This window comes from Gorilla gorilla, chromosome 23 (assembly GCF_029281585.2).
Source record: "Gorilla gorilla gorilla isolate KB3781 chromosome 23, NHGRI_mGorGor1-v2.1_pri, whole genome shotgun sequence".
Classification (NCBI taxonomy): domain Eukaryota; kingdom Metazoa; phylum Chordata; class Mammalia; order Primates; family Hominidae; genus Gorilla; species Gorilla gorilla.
Genome location: NC_086018.1, coordinates 38935016 through 38945804, shown reverse-complemented (window position 1 = coordinate 38945804; position 10789 = coordinate 38935016).

Genomic DNA, 10789 nt, shown 5'->3' with positions numbered 1-10789 from the left:
TCTCCGATTTCTGTTCGGGAACTGCTCAGGGATTCGATGGGGAGAGAGGAGACCCCCGAAGTTCCTCCCTAAGGCCACACTGAGCAGGCCCCCAGCCCTGCCTTTACTCGCCCGCCAAGCCTAGGGGGTGGCCTCTGCGCCCGCATAGTCGCAGTCCTAGGACCGCCTTTGGTCGTGGTGCACGGTTTCACCGTAACGTGTGTCAGTCCCCACTCCGCATTCCTCAGTTGTCATCTTTGTAGGGTGATTTCTCCCCGATCTGTGTCCTTTTTCCGCTGCTTGTGCTGTAGTGAAACCGACCCATCTGCAGTCGCTGTATTTCTTGAATTTTTGTGAGGCATTCTTTTTTAACTCTTGTTTCCCAGGCTGGAGTGTAATGGCGCGATTTCGGCCCACTGCAACCTCCGCCTCCCGGATTCAAGCGATTCTCCTGCCTCAGCCTCCCGAGTAGCTGAGATTACAGGCGCCCGCCACCACGCCCGGCTAATTTTTTGTATTTTTAGTAGAAACGGGGTTTCACCACGTTAGCCAGGCTGGTCCCGAACTCCTGACCTCAGGTGATCCGCCTGCCTCGGCCTCCCAAAGTGCTAGAGCCGCTTTTTTTTTTTTTAAATAGAGACAAGGTCTCACTATGTTGCCTAGGCTGGTCTCGAACTCCTGGGCCCAAGCGATCCTCCCACTTCGGCCTCCCAAAGTGCTGGGATCACAGGAGTGAGCCATCCCACCCGACCCAAGCACCTGTACTTTGTCACTCTCCCATTTCTGGCTAGACCAGGACTCCTTTTGACATCTCTAACCTTGCAGAGGTGTGACTCTGCCAGAGCACTCTTAGATCTCATACAGGTGCATTTGAAGCCTTGTATTTTCTCTTAAAAGATAACTGGCGAGTAATGGAGCGTGCTGACTCTATTGCTAAAGAGAAAGAATAGGCTGGGCGCGGTGGCTCACGCCTGGGAGCCACTTTGGGAGGCCGAGGCAGGTGGATTACCTGAGGTCAGGAGTTTGAGACCAGCCTGGCCAACATGACGAAACCCCGTCCCTACTAAAAATACAAAAATTAGCTGGGTGTGGTGGCACGCGCCTGTAGTCCCAGCTACTCAGGAGGCTGAGGCAGGAGAATCTCTTGAACCCGGGAGGTGGAGGTGGCAGTGAGCCGAGATCGAGCCACTGCACTCCAGCCTGGGTGACAGAGCGAGACTCCGTTCCCCCCCCTAAAAAAATAATAAAAGAGAAAGAATTGCGATTTGTTTGTTAGCTATAAACAGCAACAACAGATCCGGGAAAACACCACCACAGCTTTATCCAGACTTGGAAAGAAAAATTGTGTGAGACCTTAAAGGGCTACAAGAACCCTACAAAGTTTTTCTTAGCCCAAGTTTTAATGACTTTGTTAAAATTTCTGTTGTTAATTTGTTGTGTGCCTACAGGCCCTGACAGGAATACTAGAAACCCATTGTAAATTAAGGTCTTGAAGACATATTTATCCATCATTCAATAAAAGTATTGATATTTACCAGGTTCTGTTTTAAACAGAAGAGACATAATAACAGAGTCAAATAAACCCCTAGTTAGGGAATAATACGCAAGTCAACAAATAAATACATCAAGAAGTCTCAGGGCCAGTCGAGGTGGCTCTAGCCTGTAATCCCAGCACTTTGGGAGGCCGAGGTGGGAGAATCACCTGAGGTCAGGAGTTAGAGACCAGCCTGGCCAACATGGTGAAACCCCGTCTCTACTAAAAATACAAAAAAATTAGCCGGGCGTGGTGGCGGGTACCTGTAGTCCCAGCTACTCAGGAGGCTGAGGCAGGAGAATGGATTGAACCTGGGAGGTGGAGGGAGCAGTGAGCCGAGATCGTGCCTCCAGCCTGGGCAACAAAGTGAGAGTTTATCTCAAAAAAAAAAAAAAGGTTTCAGGTATCCGCCAGGCTGGGTGGCTCAGGCCTGTAATCCCAGCACTTTGGGAGGCCAAGGCAGCCGGATCACTTGAGTCCAGGAATTCCAGACCAGCCTGGCCAACATGGTGAAACGTCTCTACAAAAAATACAAAAATAAGCTAGGTGTGGTGGCACATGCCTTTAGTCCCAGCTACTCTGGAGGCTGAGGGGGGAGGATTACCTGAGCCCATACATGGAGGTTGCAGTGAGCTGAGATGGCGCCACTGCATACCAGCCTGGGTGACAGAGTGAGACCCTATCTCATAATAAATTAGTAAAAAATGCTGCATTGAAAAAAGTCTCTGGCCGGGCATGGTGGCTCATGCCTGTAATCCCAGCACTTTGGGAGGCCGAGGTGGGTGGATTACCTGATGTCAGGAGTTCAAGACCAGCCCAGCCAACATGGCAAAACCCCATCTCTACTCAAAATACAAAATTTAGCCGGGTGTGGTGGCTTGCACCTGTAATCCCAGCTACTTGGGAGGCTGAGGCAGGAGAATTGCTTGAACCCGGGACGTAACAGTTGCAGTGAGCCAAGATTGTGTCATTGCACTCCAGCCTGAGTGACAGAGTGAAACTCTGTCTCCAAAAAAAAAAAAAAAAAAGTCTCAGGTATCAGTAAGTGTTGTGAAGAAAACAAGGTAATGAGATTGAGGGGAGAAGGAGGCAACAGTAAATTGGGTGATTAAATAAGACTTCTGTGAAGAGTGACATTTAAGCTGAAGTCCTTTAAATGGTCCTACATGATCTACTTCCCCATCCAATTTACATGTACCTTCTAACATATTTTTTCTAAGTTGGGCATGTGGTCCCAGCTACTCAGGAAGCTAAGGAGGTGGGAGAATCCCTTGAACCTGGGAATTCGAGGCTGCAGTGAGCTGAAATTGCACCACTGCACTCCAGCCTGAGTGACAGAGCAAGACCCTATCTCCTAACAAACAAACATATTTTGACATTTACTTGTGTATTAGGATTATTGTTTTTTGTGTGTCCTCAGCAAGAAAAGGGAATTTTGATTTGTTTATTGGTAACAAAAACTGGTACATTGTATATGCTCATTATGTGTTGAGTAAATAAATTTGGAGCTTACTGAGCAAGCAGAAAGTAGTAAGAGATGTCAGAGAGGCAGGCAGGGGCCAGAGCATGCAGGGATTTTATTACAGATCTTATGGGAAGGTATTGAAGGTTTTTTTTTTTTTCTTTTGGATGGTCTTGCTCTCTTGCCCAGGCTGGAGTGCAGTGGTGTAATCTCAGCTCACTGCAGCCTCCGACTCCTGGATTCAAGCGATTTTCCTTCTGCAGCCTCTCCTGTAGCTGGGATTATAGGCACCTGCCACCAACGCCTGGGTAAGTTTTTGTATTTTTAGTTCAGGTATCCTCCAGGAAGGGTGGCTTGTGCCTGTAATCCCAGCACTTTGGAAGGCCGAAGCGGGCAGATCACTTGAGGTCAGGAGTTCAAGACCAGCCTGGCCAACATGGTGAAACCTCATCTCTACCAAAAATATAAAAAATTAGCCAGGTGTGGTGGTGCGTGCCTGTATTACCAGCTACTCAGGAGGCTGAGGCAGGAAAATCACTTGAACCTGGGAGACGGATGTTGCAGTGAGCTGAGATCACACCACTGCACTCTAGCTTGGGCGACAGAGTGAGACTGTCTCCAAAAAACAAACAAACAAAAAAACAAAACAATAGAAATTACCTGATCTGAACAAGAAAGAGAAAATAAAAATAGACTGAAAACAAAATTAAAAACAGAGCCTGTGGACCTGTGGAAATACTACAAAAGATCTAATATTTCTGTCATCAGGGTTCCAGGAGGAGAGCATAAAGAGGGCCAGGTTGAAAAGGTAATGGGTAAAATAATGGCTGGATACTTGCCAACTTTGGCAAGAAAAATCTATAGATTCAAGAAGCTGAGCAAACACTGCACAGAATACACCCATAGAAATCCATGCCACAACACATCACAATTAAACTTCTGAAAACTAAAGAGAGAAGAAATTTCGACAGCAGCCAGAGAAAACACCTTACCTAAAGACGAAAAATCATTTGAATGGCAGATTTCTCACTGCAAACCACAGAGGCCAGCAGAAGTGGCAACATGTTTTTCATGCAAAAAGCAAATACAAAAAAACACCTGTCAACTCAGAATGCTATATGTAGTGAAAATGTCCTTCAGGAATCAAGGGGGAATCAGGACATTCTCAGAAGGAAAACGAAGAGAATTTGTCACCAGTAGGCCTTCCCCAAGAAAGGGCTAATGGAAGTTCTCTAAAAAGAAAGAAAACAATAAAACAAGGACCTTGGAAAATTAGAAAGAAAAAACAAACACAGAAAGTAAAAATATGGGCAAATACAATAAGCTTTTCTTCTCCTTCTGAGTTTTCTAAATTATGTATGACAGTTGAAGTAAAAATTTATTTTGGAGACAGAGTCTTGCTCTGCTGCCCAGGCTGGAGTGCAGTGGGGCCATCTCGGCTCACTACAACTTCCACCTCCCGGGTTCAAGCAATTCTTATGCCTCAGCCTCCCAAGAAACTGGGACTACAGGTACTTGCCACCATGCCTGGCTAATTTTTTGTATTTTTAGTAGAGATGGGGTTTCACTGTGTTAGCCAAGATGGTCTCAATCTCTTGACCTCATGATCTGCCCACCTCGGCCTCCCAAAGTGCTGGGAATGCTATAATTTTTACTTTAGGTTGGGTGCAGTGGCTCATGCCTGTAATCCCAGGACCTTGGGAGGCCAAGGCAGGCAGATCACCTGAGGTCAGGAATTCGAGGTCGGGCGCGGTGGCTCACGCCTGTAATCCCAGCACTTTGGGAGGCCGAGGCGGGTGGATCACGAGGTCAGGAGATTGAGACCATCCTGGCTAACACGGTGAAACCCCATCTCTACTAAAAATACAAAAAAATTAGCCGGGTGTGGTGGCGGGCACCTGTAGTCCCAGCTACTCGGGAGGCTGAGGCAGGAGAATGGCGTGAACCCAGGAGGCAGAGCTTGCAGTGAGCTGAGATCGCACCACTGCACTCTAGCCTGGGTGACAGAGCGAGACTCCGTCTCAAAAAAAAAAAAAAAAAAAAGGAATTCGAGACCATCCTGGCCAACAAGGTGAAACCCCATCTCTGCTTAAAAAAAAAAAAAAAAAAAAAAAATTAGCTTTGCATGGTGGCACATGCCTACAATCCCAGTTACCCGAGAGGCAGAGGTTGCAGTGTGCTGAGATCGTGCCACTGCACTCCAGCCTGGGTGACAGAGCAAGACTCTGTCTCCAAAAAAAAAAAAAAAAAATTATAGCATTATCTAATATAGTCCTAAATCTATATGGAGAAAATATTTCAAACAATTATCGTATAAACTGGGAAGGGTGAAGGGACACGGAGGGAGGTAAGGTTTTTATATTTCTCTCAAACTGGTAAAATGATGACATTAGTAGACTGTCATAAGTCATGTATATATGAGCCGTCACTTAAAAAGCTATACAAAGAGACACACTCAGAAGAGAAACACTATAGATAAAATGGAATTCTAAAAAATGTTTAACACAGAAAGGCAGAAAAACAGAGAACAAGCAGAAAACAAAAAATAAAGTGAGGTGGGGCACAGTGGCTCGCATCTGTAATCCCAGCACTTTGGGAGGCCGAGGCAAGAGGATCCCTTGAGCCCAAGAGTTCGAGACCAGCCTTGGCAACATAATGAGACCTCATCTCTACAAACAATACACACACACACAGACACACACACACACACACACAAACATGAGTGTGGTGGTGCACAACTGTATTCTTAACTACTTGGGAGGCTGAGGCAGGAGGATGACTTGAGCCCACCAATGTCAAGACTGCCGTGAGCTGCGATTTCGGCACTATACTCTAGTGTAAGTGATAGAGTGATACCTTGTCTCAAAAATAAAATAATCACTTCAACCTGAGGAAGCTGATTAGAAAAATAGAAAAAAATAAAATGACGGACTTCAGCCCTAACATATCAACAATTGCATTAAATGCAGATGTTCTAAATATACCAATTAAAAGACAGAAATTGGCAGAGTGGATTTTAAAAAAAAACAGTTGTATGCTATCTGCAACAAATTCACTACAGATATAGGCAAGTTGCAAGTAAAAGGATGGAAAAAGTTGTGTCATACAAGCATTCATCAAAGGAAAGCAAGAGTGACTATACTAAAATAAACTAAAGTGGACTTTGGAGCAAAGAAAATTAACGTAGAAAGAGCAGGACATTATACGACGCTAAAAGAGTCAATACACTAAGAAGACATAGCAATCCTAAATGTGTACGCACTAAAAAACAGCACTGCAAAACATGTGAAGTGAAAACTGACAGACCTAAAAGTAGAAATAGATAAGTCCAAGCCAGGTGCGGTGGCCCACACCTGTAATCCCAGCACTTTGGGAGGCCGAAGTGGGAGGATTGCTTGAACATAGGAGTTGACTGGTCTGGGCAACATAGTGAGACCCTGCCTCACAAAAAATAAAAAAAAATTAGCCCAGCATGGTGCCACACACCTGTGGTCTCAGCTACATGGGAGGCTGAGGTGGGAGGATCTCTTGAGCCTAGGAGGTCGAGGCTGCGGTGAGCCATGATTGCACCACTGCACTACAGCTGGGTAACAGAGTGAGACCCTGTTTCAAAAAAAAAGAAAAAAAAATCTAATGACTTAGGCAAAATTGATCACTTCCTCAAAAACAAGTTACCACAAGTCATCCAAGATGAAATAATTTGAATAGCCCTGTAACTTTTTTTTTTTGAGACAGAATCTCACTCTGTTGCCCTGGCTGGAGTGCAGTGGTGTGATCTCGGCTCACTGCAAACTCTGCCTCCCGGCTTCAAGTGATTCTTGTGCCTCAGCCTCCTGAGTAGCTGGGACTGCAGGCACATGCCACCATGCCTGGCTAATTTTTGTATTTTTAGTAGAGGCGGGGTTTTGCCATGTTGCCCAGGCTGGTGTCGAACTACTGACCTTAAGTGATACACCCTCCTTGGCCTCCCAAAGTGCTGGGATTACAAGCGTGAGCATGGGAGGTGGAAACTGTAGTGAGCTGAGATCGTGCTACTGCACTCCAGCCTGGGCAACAGACCCAGAACTTGTCTCAAAGGAAAAAACAAAAAGTTGAGGATCATCTATAATTTTATGAAGCTAGTTTTACCCTGATAACAAAACCAGACAGAGTACAAAAAAGAAAACTACAGAAATAATAACTGTCATGAATATACACACAAAAATCCGCAATAAAATATTAGCAAATGATAGCTACAAATATTTTTAAAATTTTTGTTAATGGGACAAAATATTAGCAAATATAAAAATAATTATTCACCATGGCCAAGTGGGGGTTTTTCCAGGGATGCAAGGCTGGTTCAATATTTCAAAATAAATCAATGGATTCTTCCATATTAATGGGCTCAAGAAGAAAAATCACATGATTATATCAATAGGTGCACACAAAACATTTGCAAAATTAAACATCCATTCATGATATAAATTCTCAGAAAAACAGAAGTAGAAGGGGAACTTCTTCAATGTGATAAGGAGCATGTACAAAAACCCGCCAATGTTATACATCTGGTCCTCTGTATCTGTGGATTCAACCAACAAGGGATCAAAAATACTTGGGGGAAAAAAGCCCAATAAGGATGTTGTGTTTGTACTGAACATGTACAGCCTTTTTCTCCTTGTCATTATTTCCTATCTAGACTATATGGTACGTCAACTATTTACATAGCATTTACATTGTATTATAAGTAATCTAGAGATAATTTAAAGGATGCAGGAAGATATGCCTAGGTTATATGCAAATACTACACCATTTTATCTCAGGGACTTGAAGATCCTGGGATTTTGGTATACGTGGGGGATCCTGGAGCCAATCCCCCATGGACATCAAGGGACAAGTGTACTTAATGGTGAAATGCTGAATACTTTCTCCTAAAATTGGGAACAAGGCAAGAAAGGCCTCATCACTCTTTCACTCTTATTTATTATAGCACTGGAACTTCTAGCCAGTGGAACAAGACCAAAAAAAAAAAAAAAAAAAAAGGAAGTAGCTGGGCGCAGTGGCTCACGCCTGTAATCCTAGCACTTTGGGAGGCTGAGGCGGGTGGATCACCTGAGATCAGGAGTTCCAGACCAGCCTGGCCAACATGGTGAAACCCCGTCTCTACCAAAAATACAAAAATTAGCCAGATGTGGTGGTGTACCCCTGTAATTCCAGCTACTCGGGAGGCTGAGGCAGGAGAATCGCTTGAACCAGGGAGCCGGAGGTTGCAGTGAGCCCAGATCGCACCATTGCACTCCAGCCTGGGTGGCAGATTGAGACTCTGTCTCAAAAAAAAAAAACAAAAAAAAAAAAAAGGGAAGTAAAAGGCATACAGGTTGGAAAGGAGGAAATAAAACTGTCCCATTTTTAGATGACACACGGTTTATGTAGAAAATCTCAAGGAATCTAGCAAAACTCTTACAACTAAATGAGTTCAGCAAGGTTACAGAATACATGATAAACATACCAAAATCAATTGTATTTGTATATACTAGCTAAGAATATGTGGACACTGAAATTGAAAGGAATATGCCACTTCTAATCATCCAAAAAGTGAAATAGTTAGGTGTAAATCTAACAAAACATACTTCAGACTTGTGTGCTGAAAACTACACAACACTGATAAGAGAAATAAAAAATATATGTATATTTTTGAGACACAAGCTCCCTTTGTTGCCCAGTCTGGAGTGCAGTGGTGTGATCTCAGCTCCCTGCAACCTTGGACTCCTGGGCTCAAGCAATCCTCTTCCTTCAGCATTCCAAGTAGCTGGGACTATAGGTGTGTGTCACCATGCCCAGCTAATTTTTTGGTATTTTTTGTAGAGATGTGTCTCACCAAGTTTCCCAGGCTGGTCTCCAACTCTTGGCCTCAAGCAATCATCACTCCTCAGCCTCCCAAAGTGCTGAGATGACAGGCATGAGCTACCATACCTGGTCTACACATTTTTTTTAAATAAATAGACATACGGTGTTCATGGGTTGGAAGATTCAATATTGTAAAGATGTCAGTTTTCACCAAATTGATATACAGTTTAACAAAATTCCTATCAAAATCCCAGTAAGTTTTTTTTTTTTTATTTATAGACAAGATGATTATTTTATTTTTTTCTTTTTTGAGACAGAGTCTCGCTCTGTCACCCAGGCTGAAGTGGAGTGGCGGGATCTCGGTTCACTGCAACCTCCACCTCCCAGGTTCAAGTGATTCTCCTGCCTCAGCCTCCCAAGTAGCTGGGATTACAGGCACCTACCACCACGCCTAGCTAATTTTTTTTTTTTTTTTTTTTTTTTTTTGAGACAGAGTCTCATTCTGTCGCCCAGGCTGGAGTGCAGTGGCATGATCTTGGCTCACTGCAACCTCTGCCTCCCAGGTTCAAGCAATTCTCTTGTCTCACACTTTTGAGTAGCTGGGACTACAGATGCCCACCACCATGCCTGGGACTACAGGCGCCTGCCACCATGCCCAGCTAACTTTTGTATTTTTAGTAGAGACGGGGTTTCACCATATGGGTCAGGCTGGTCTCAAACTCCTTACCTCAGGTGATCTGCCCGCCTCAGCCTCCAAAAGTACTGAAATTACAGGCGTGAGCCACCGCGCCCAGCCAATTTTTGTATTTTTTTAGTAGAGATGGGGTTTCACCATGTTGGCCGGGCTGGTCTCAAACTCCTGACCTCAGGTGATCTGCCTGCCTCCACCTCCCGAAGTGCTGGGATTATAGGCATGAGCCACTGAGCCGGGCCTATTCTAAAATTTACATTAAAAGGCAAAGGAACTAGAATAGCTAGAACAATTTTGGAAAGGAAAAATAAAGTGGGAGGAATCTCTTTACCTGCTTTCAAGACTTATTTTTTACGACTGCAGTAATCAAAACTGGTGTTGGTGGAGGATAGACACATAGACCAATGGAACAGAATAGAGAACCCAGAAAAAGACTCACTCAAATATGCCCAACTGAATTTTGACAGAGGTACAAAAGTAATTCAGTAGAGGAAAAACACACCGTTTTTAACAAATGGTGCTGGAGCAATTGAACATCTATAGGCAAACAAAAACCAAACCAAAACAAAAAACCCTTGACCTATGTCTCACATGTTATTCAAAAATTAACTCAACGTGTATCATGAACTTAAACCTAAAACTATAAAACTTTTAGAATTAAGGCCAAGCGCGGTGGCTCACGCCTGTAATCCTAGCACTTGGATTACAAGTAATCCCGAGATTACAATCTCGGGAGGCTGAGATGGGTGGATCACTTGAGGCCAGGAGTTCAAGACCAGCCTGGCCAACATGGAGAAACCCGATCTTTACTAAAAATACAAAAATTAGCCAGGCATGGTGACAGGTGCCTGTAATCCCAGCTCCTTGGGAGACTGAGAGGCATGAGAATCGCTTGAACCTGGGAGGGAGGGGTTGCAGCGAGCTGAGATAGTGCCACTGCACTATAGCCTGGGTGACAGAGTGAGACTCTGTCTCAAAAACAAACAACAACAGCAAAAAAAGCCAGAAAAAAAAAAAAAAACTTAGAATGAAAGAGGAGAAAATTTGCAGGATCTAGGGCCAGACAGAATTCTTAGACTTGGCACCAATAATAGCATGATCTATAAGTGGAACAATTGATAAATTGAACATTAGAATTTAAAACTTTTGCTCTGTGAAAGGGCCAGTTAAGAGGAGGAACAGACAGCTATAAAGTGGGAGAAAGAATTTGCAAACCACATATCTGACAAAGCACTAATAGGTAGAATATATAAAGAAAGAATTCTTAAAATTCAGCTGTCAAAAAACAATCCAATTAGAA